This window comes from Adiantum capillus-veneris, chromosome 5, assembly GCF_014529385.1.
Source record: "Adiantum capillus-veneris isolate H3 chromosome 5, ASM1452938v2, whole genome shotgun sequence".
In the NCBI taxonomy this organism is placed as follows: Eukaryota; Viridiplantae; Streptophyta; class Polypodiopsida; order Polypodiales; family Pteridaceae; genus Adiantum; species Adiantum capillus-veneris.
Window position 1 is genome coordinate 161437888 of NC_140935.1, and position 9243 is coordinate 161447130.

Below are 9243 nucleotides of genomic sequence, written 5' to 3' on the forward strand. Positions count from 1 at the left end.
TGAGACACTGGAAGATCTTTTAGATCTACTGTGGACCGTGGCACATTCATTGGGCAAAAAACAAGGCGTACGTTTTTGGACCCACCAAGAGCTAGGCGACAGCCCTCCGGCCATGCGCTATGTTCACAAGATGTAAAAGCAAAACATTAAGCTAATTTAATGCTCATACTGGAAACCAATTGGAATTGGAGGAGTTGTTGAGGCTTTACATCGCACTGTCATCGTCCGTGTTCAATTGTGGTTCCGTAAATCGAGTTGCAAAGAGATCGGCAATGCATCTTTACTGAGGGACGCTACAACCGAGCTCGTTTGAACCTAGCAATAGCAGCAACGTCAGTTTTAAAATGTAATAGAGGTCCGTCAAATTTGAATTTTCTTTGTCAACAAATTACAAAACGACATTAGTTTTAAAATTCAAAACTAACGGCGACTAACGATCGAGAAGACAGCAGAAGATGATTGCCAAAGCTCGGCAGCGTTTTAGCCTCTATCATGAGCTGTAGTAGGAGCCTCTTACTCTGTCACAAACTACAACAAGAGCCGCTTGCTCTATCATGAACTGTAGCCAAAGGTCGACTTGCCTCTATCATGAACTACCATGAATTGCAGCAAGAACCAAGGTCGTCTGCCTCCTGTCAAAATCTGCAACAGTTGGAGCAGAAGGGCATCTTGCCTCTATCACAAACTGCAGGAGGAGCTGAAGGTAGGAATGAAGGTCGCCTTGCCTCTGTCATGAGCTGTAGTAGGAGCCTCTTACTCTGTCACAAACTATAGCAAGAGCCGCTTGCTCTATCATGAACTGCAGTAGTAGCCAAAGGTCGACTTACCTCTATCATGAACTACCATGAATTGCAGCAAGAACCAAGGTCATCTGCCTCCTGTCAAAAACTGCAACAGCTGGAGCTGAAGGGCGTATTGCCTCTATCACAAACTGCAGGAGGAGCTGAAGGTCGCCTTGCCTTGCGACATGAAGTAAAAGCATAAATGCAACTCGCTTCTTCTCCCATGCAGAACCCGGGTTGTTGTTACTGGCGCTTTGTAAGTATCTTTGTAACGTTTGTGAGCCTTGCCTTTGCAAGGAGCTTTGCATTATCTCTTTTGTGAGCGTATCTATATCTTTTGCAAATTGTGCTCCTACCCACAAGTGATATGTGTGGTGTGCAGGACCAACACCTCCCTTGCAATTGTCATTCAAAATCACCATGTCCTGCAAAGGTATTAGCACTTGTCACTATCTTTACTCAAGATGCCACACTCTAATTTTCTGCTCTCTTATTACACTTGCTCAAAGAGCCTAGCCAAGCTTGTTGGCCAAGATCAAAGCTAGTCCCAGTTCCTAGTCATATTTCATGCTTAACTGAAGGTGCACAAAAGCATGATGTGACCAGGGACTAAGTTTTTGCTAAGTTTTATATAAATGTCTTGTTACAAGATTCTGCATATCTCTCTCTCTCTCTCTCTCTCTCTCTCTCTCTACGTGTGCATCAAGCTTATGAGAGGCTTGAAACTTCAAAAGTTACAGACTTTGATCCTAGAATCTCTAGCTTACGATGCTCGAAGTTAAATTTGTGCCTAATAACCTAGAGACTCAAATTTCAAACCTCATGTGAGCTAGACATTGTAGCAAGCTTCTTTCTAGCTAGAAAGCATTCGCGAACATCTATAGCTCATGAGGCTCAAGCTTAAGATTGAGATCCTCTTGAGACAAAGACTCTTGAAAAACTCACAAGCTTAAATCCTAAAAAATGACAATCTCTTGCTCGAACATCTAACTCATGAGGCTTGAACCTAAGTTCGAGCCTCTATGACCTAGAGACTCAATTTTCAAGCTTATGAGGTAGAGATCACTACAAGTTTTAGAAGAACATTGTTAAAAAATTCAAAAGATTAAAGCCTTATAACTTAGAATCTCACATTTACCTCATGAGGCTCAAACTTAAGTTTGAGCCTCTATGACCTAGACTCGATTTTCAAGCATTATGACCTAGAGATCACTACACGTTTTAGAAGAACAATGTTGAAAAACTCACAAGCTTAAAGTCTTATAAGTGACGATCTCACATCTACCTTATGAGGCTTGAGCTTATGTTCGAGCCTCTACGACCTAGAGACTCAATTTTCAACCTAATGAGCTATAGATCGCTACAAGTTTTAGACAAAGACCGTCAAAAACCTCACAAGCTTAAAGCCTCATAAGAAAAAATCTCTTCTTTGAACATCTAGCTCATGAGGCTCAAACTTAAGTTCGAGCCTCTATGACCTAGATACTCGATTTACAAGCCTTACAAGCTAGATATGACTAAAACTTTTAGATGTTTTCTCACTCCAAGGTGCAAATAAGCTCCACGCATTCAAGTTTTTTTAGTTTTCTTATTCCCGTTGGAAAAAAATAAGAAGCATCCATGGTCATCCTGACTGCTCAATGAGAAAAAAAAATTACTCTTGAGTGAGAAAAAATGCCTCTTTCATACCTAGAAATATTTCTCACTGAGAAAAAGGGTCTCTTTCACAACTAAAAACATTTTCATACAAAATTGAGTCTTTAGGTCATGAGGATTCTTTCTAGCTATAAATCATTTGCAAAATTCTATATCTCAATCTTAAGCTTGAGAGGCTACAATCCTGAAATTTTTTTAATCTTGAAGTCTCATGAGATACAGTCTCTACTCCTAGAGTCTTTGGCTTATGAGGCTCGAACTTAAGTTCGAGCCTCATTACCTAGAGACTCAACTTTCAAGATTAATGAGCCACAAATTCTAGGAGGATTCTTTCTAGATAGAAAGAATTTGCAAAATTCTCTACCTCATTAGGCTTGAGCGGAAGCTTGAGAGCCTCTTGAGACAAATACTTTTGAAAAACTCATAAGGTTGGAGCCTCATAAGCTATATTATCTGCTCCTAGAGTCTTTGGATCATGAGGCTCAAGCCTCATAAGCCTGAAGTATCATAAGCTAGACATATCAAGCTCATAAGCTTAAATCCTAGTATGCTATAAGTCTCTATCTCATAAGCTAAAATATGTGCTCGCAGAGTCTCTAGCTCATGAGGCTTGCACTTAAATTTGAGCCTCATGACTTGGAGAATCATTTTACATGTCTCATAATCTAGAGATCCTACAAATATTTTTTCTAGATAGAAACCGTTCGTAAAAGTGTCTAGCTCATGAGGCTTGAGCTTAAGCTTGAGAGCCTCTTGAGACAAAAACTCTTGACAAAATCTCAAGCTTGAAGTCTCATAAGCTACAATATCTGCTCCTATAGACTTTGGCTCATGAGGCTCAAACTTAAGCTTGGACCTCATAAGCTAGAACATCAAAAGTTTGAAGTGTCATAAGGTAAATGTCTCTAGCTCATAAACATGAATCCACATAGGCTACAATGTCTTCTCCTAGAGTATCTAGCTCATGAGGCTCAAACTTAATCTTGAGCTTTATGACCTAGAGACTAGATTTTCAAGACTCATTAGTAGCTAGAGATTCTAGAAGGAATCTTTCTAGCTAGAAATCATTTGAAAAGTCCAAGCTAATTATGAGCCTTTAGCTCAAAATGTGAGCCTCTTGAAAAATCTTTCTAGTTTAATCTCTATCTTTTAGGCTCAAACTTAAGTTTGCGCCTCTTGGCCTAGACACTCAATTTTCAAGACTCATGAACATTGTAGTAGAACTCTTTCCAATTAGAAACCATCTGCAAGAGTCACTATCTCACAAGGCTTGAACTGAGTTTTTACCTCATGAGGTGCAAGCTTATGTTTGATTTGATCTAAAGATTAAGTTTCTAAGCATCATGACCATTCTAGTAGGACTCTTCCAAGCTAGAAGCCATCCATAGGAGTCCTATCTCATGAGGCTCAAACCTAAGGCTAAAGACCCTTGCAAAACTTTTTCTATTTAATCATGTTCCTGAATCTCTAGTTCATGATGCTTGAACTTAATTTTGAGCCTCATGACCTGGAGACTCAATTTTAAAGCTGAATGAGGAATTTAGTAGGACTCTTTGTAGCTATGGACCACGTGCAAAAGTGTCAATCGTACTAAAACAAGAGCCTTGTAACCTAGAGACTCAACTAATGAGCACTTTAGTAGGACTCTTTCTAGCTATGAACCAGGTGTAAAAATGTCAATCATATCAAAATGAGAGCCTTGTGATCTAGAGACTTTTGGAAAACTCTTTCAAGTCAAAATCCATCTTTAAAAATCTCTATCTCACAAGTATCTTAACCTTGTGACCTATATATTCCATTATCCTCATGAAAACTCTAGAGGGACTCTTTAGAGCTAGAAACTATCTACAAGAGTGTCTATTACACTAAGTGAAAGAGTCTCATGACTTGAAGACTCTTTCTAATTGATTTTTTTTTTTTGAAGTCTCTAGCTTATGAGGCTCAAGTGAGCCTCATGAGCCAGAGACTCAACATTCAAGTCTCATGAGCACTCAGTAGGACTCTTTCTAGCATGAAGCCATATGCAAAAGTCTCTACTTTGCTATGGATCAAACTTTAGGTCAAGTTTCATGAGCTAAAGACTCTCGCAAAACAATTTCTAGTTGAAAGCAATCTTCATGAGTCTTTAGCTCATTAGGCCCTACTTATTTTTTTGAGCCTTATGAGCACTTTGGTAGGACTCTCTCTCGTAGCTAAAAACCATCTTCAAAAGACTCTATCTCACCAGGCTTGAATTTTTGGATTGTGACTAAAGACTCATCAGTCAAGTCTCCGATATAGAAACTCGTGAAGGTTGATCAACTAGAAAAGAGTTTTGCATGTGTCTCTAGTCCCCAAGAGTCTATAGTGAGCCTTACCAGGTATATACACTTGGATATATTGGAAGAGATTTTCAATGGTGTATACATCTATGATACCATGAAGATTTGTCTTAAACACAAGATGTTCTACTTGTTAAACATAGTAAAGCCAATTGTAAGATCTTATCTATTGCTCATTCTCTCCATAAGAGAGAGTTTCTATCTTTGTGAATAAAGAGATGTTGTCTACTCTCACATAATAAACAATATGCATGGGCATACTTGACTTTTCAAAAATTATGTAATCAATCAAGAGAAGAGCTAGAAAACTTTGTGAGAAAAACAATAATTTCACATTCTGAGGAGAACAATAATTACATGGCTGTTTGGATGGATATATGCATATATACATGAGGGGAACAAACCTTTTACTTTCTGAGGGGAACAATAGTTACATGGCTATTTGGATGGATATATGAAAGTACAAGCAAGGATTACTTGCAATATTGTAGTAAATGAAGCCACTTGCAATAGACAAATAGAGTCTGTACAAGAGGAAGCACAATGTTTAAGGATACCTATGTATAGGGTTAGCCCCTTGATATTGGTGCCAAGCTCACATTTATCACTTGTTGTAAATATGAATTGCCTAAATAAATAAGAGTAATTATTAATATCTCTTTGTTCTTGATGTGTTATCTTGGTGTTTTTGAACGTCATCCTCATTCGAGATGCCATTGATATGAAAAATTCTTTAGTAAGGTCTTGTGAACAAGTCCATTTTTGTTCCTTACTTGTGATCCCAGTGTTTCTTAACACTACAATCCTTGATGATGATTTTGACTCTAGTATCTGTTTTTAAATTGTCTTGATTTTGTTCGCATTAAACTCTTTTAATTAGCACAATGTCGGGTGAAAGTGCTATTCATAAAGAGGTAAATACAAAAACACAACAATATGGATTTGTGTTGAGTCCATGTCTATGTGATAAGGTTAAGTTTATGATTCAAGGCTCTAGTCACTAATAAGGACATGCATGTGTGGCTCAAGTTTATGTCCTATATTCAACTTAGTGTCCTAAGTAGGACCAACAAGTAAGGATTGAACATAAGTTTGAGCCTCCCGTCCATGTGACAGTGTCTTATTCCTATATGGCACCAAGCAAGACATGCATGTGCATCTAGAAATACGTACGAGCCGCATGCTCATTTGCTAGTTCATGAGAGGCATGTGAGACATACTAAGTAGCACCACCAACAAGTGAGGAGACACATGCATGTGCTAGTGCCTCATGTTCAAATGGCACTAATAATAACTAGCATGTGTGCCTCGACAAGTGAGGAGAGACATGCATATTGTGCTAGTGCCTCATTTTCAAATGGCACTAATAATAACTAGCATGTGTGCCTGGAGCTAAGTTTGAGCCTCATACCCACGTGATAGTTGAGGTAAGTAATGTGAGGCACTGAGGTTCAACCTTCATCTTAGTATCCTACATAGAAATAAGTAAAACCTCAACTTACGTTTGAGCCTCACATTCATGTGCTATTGCCTTGAGCTAAGTTTGCGCATGTCCACTGCTACTTTAAGTGGCATGTGAGGCTCAAATTTAACTTCAATCCTCTTCTTAATATCCCACACAACAACAAAAATAAGATGTGAACTTGAGATTGAGCCCCCTGTTCATGAGCTAGTGCCTCATTTCTATACGGCACAAAGGGTAACATGAGGTAAAACTTAAACAAATTACTGTAATTTTAAGTCTCTTTAAAAAATTGGGACTTGAATAATTTCCAAAATTCCTAAATATGTCTTCAATTCGTACTCTAAATGGAGAAGTGGTGGATCTAAGATCTCCTGATCCCACAAACATTGTGTAAAATTACAAGTGTTATAATGGCCAAGTGCTGAATCCACCTAACTGGCCAAGTGGTAGATCTAGGAGCCACCAACAATTGGATCCACATTTCAAGCCTTTGTTATAATGGCCAAGTGGTGGATCTAAAATCCACTCATACCACAAACATTGTGTAAAATTTCAAGTGTTATGATGGCCAAGTTTTGGATGCACCTACCTTTAAGGCATGCCTAGAATGGCCAAATGGTGGATCTAGGAGATACCAACAATTGGATCCACACTTCAAGCCTTCTTTCTAATGGCCAAGTGATGGATCTTTCATGTATCTACTTCCCAAATTTTACTCTAAATGGCCAAGTGGTGGATCTAGGATCTACTCATCCCACAGACATTGTGTAAAATTATCGAGGTTATTATGGCCAAGTGTTGAATGCACCTAGCTTTAGGACATGGTTAGAATGGCCAAGTGGTGGATCTAGGTGACACCAATAATTGTATCTACAATTCAAGATTTTGTTATAATGGCCAAGTGGTGGATCTTTGATGCACCTATTTACCAATTGTTATTGTAAATGGACAAGTGGTGGATCTAAGTTCTACTCATCCCACAGACATTGTGTAAAATTACAAGTGTTATGATGGCCAAGTGTTGAATACACCTACCTTGAAGACATGCCTAGAATGACCAGGTGGTGGATCGAGGAGATATCAAGGAAACACACTTCAATCCTTCGTTCTAATGGCCAAATGGTGGATCTTTCATGTATCTAATTCCGAAATTGTAGTCTAAATGCCCAAGTGGTGTATCTAGGGTCTACTCATCCCACACACATTGTGTAAAATTACCAATGTCATAATGGCCAAGTGTTGAATCCACCTAGCTTTAAAATATGCTTAGAATGGCCAAGTGGTGGATCTAGGACACACCAACAATTGGATCCATATTTCAATCCTTTGTTATAATGGCCAAGTGGTGGATCTTTGATGCACCTACTTCCCTATTCTTAGTCTAAATGGCCAGCTGGTGGATCTAGAATGTACTCCTCCCACAAACATTGTGTAAAATTAGAAGTTTTATGATGGCGAAGTGTTCAATGCACCTAACCTTAAGACATGGTTCGAATGGCCATGTGGTGGATACAGCAGACACCAACAATTGGATCCACATTTCAAGCCTTTGTTATAATGGCCAAGTGGTGGATCTTTGATGCACCTACTTCCCAGTTCTTAGTCTAAATGGCAAAGTGGTGGATCTAGAATCTACTCATCCCACAAAGATTGTGTAAAATTACAACTGTTATGATGGCCAGGTGATGAATGCACCTACCTTTAAGACATGGCTGGAATGGCCAAGTGGTGGATCTAAGATATACCAATAATTGGATCCACACTTCAAGCCTTTGTTCTAATGGCCAAGTGGTGGATCTTTGATGTATCTAATTCCTAAATTTTAGTGTAAATGGCCAAGTGGTGGATCTAGCATCTACTCATCCCACAGACATTGTATAGAATTACCAATGTTATGATGGCCAAGTACTGAATGCACCTAACTTTACAAAATGGTTAGAATGGCCAAGTAGTGGATCTAGGTGACACCAACAATTGTATCTACAATTCGAGCCTTTGTTATAATGTCCAAGTGGTGGATCTTTGATGCACCTACTTACCAATTCTTACTCTAAATGGACAAGCGGTGGATCTAGGATCTACTCATTCCACAAACATTGTGTAAAATTATAAGTGTTATGATGGCCAAGTGTTGAACGCACCTAACTGGCCAAGTGGTGGATCTAGGAGACACCAACAATTGGATCTACATTTCAATCCTTTGTTATAATGGCCAAGCGGTGGATCTTTGATGCACCTACTTCCCAATTCTTAGTCTAAATCCGGGGGGGTTCACCATGGAAAACTTACTACACCACGTAAGTGCAGGGGAGGGGGGTTTATTTACAAGTTACATAAGCGTATAAGTTAGGGGTAGGTCCCCAATAATTTATCTCCCAAGCTTAAAAATAAGGGAGGGGGTATCATATTAATGGGGGGGGGGGGGGGGGGGGGGGGGGGGTGTTCCCCAATTGATTAGTTGTAACGATTGGTCACCGATGTGAAATAGAACTTGGATGAATTTTGGAGAAGCCTTTTTATCAGGCCACACATCAAATTTTGCATCAATCTAGTCATAGTAGATAAGGGCTGATTTGGAGTAGTTCAAGGGTTGATTTACACCAGCTTTGCATGGGTCAGAATTGGAAGAATAGTTAGAGTGCAAGATGATTGGGCACATAGTTTTAAAGTCAAACTAAGACACAATGAGGGTACATCTAGTTATCAACTTAGTACGTTTCCAGTGACTATGCTACATACTCTTTGACTAGTTTTACTCAGTTAGATCATGTGAGACCTAAATTTTTTATGTAAGATAGGGGTACGATAGTTTTCTTCATTGATTGTATAAGCGTAGAAAGGGGGGTCATATTCCCTAAAATGAGTCTTATATAATGAGTCTTATATAGCGGTTTTATCAAAGCTGTCCGCTCGTAGGTGGCGTCCCGTTTTGTATATAGAGTGAATCGCTTGAGGTCTAAATGGCCAAGTGGTGGATCTAAAATCTACTCATCCCACAAACATTGTGTAAAATTACAAA

At 39.0% G+C, this 9243-nt stretch overlaps 1 pseudogene; it reads right to left on the minus strand.

Annotated features, from left to right (window-relative positions):
* Positions 1–571: 571 nt before the first annotated feature.
* Positions 572–1007, minus strand: LOC147458443 (uncharacterized; annotated as a pseudogene).
* Between the last annotated feature and the right edge of the window lie 8236 nt (positions 1008–9243).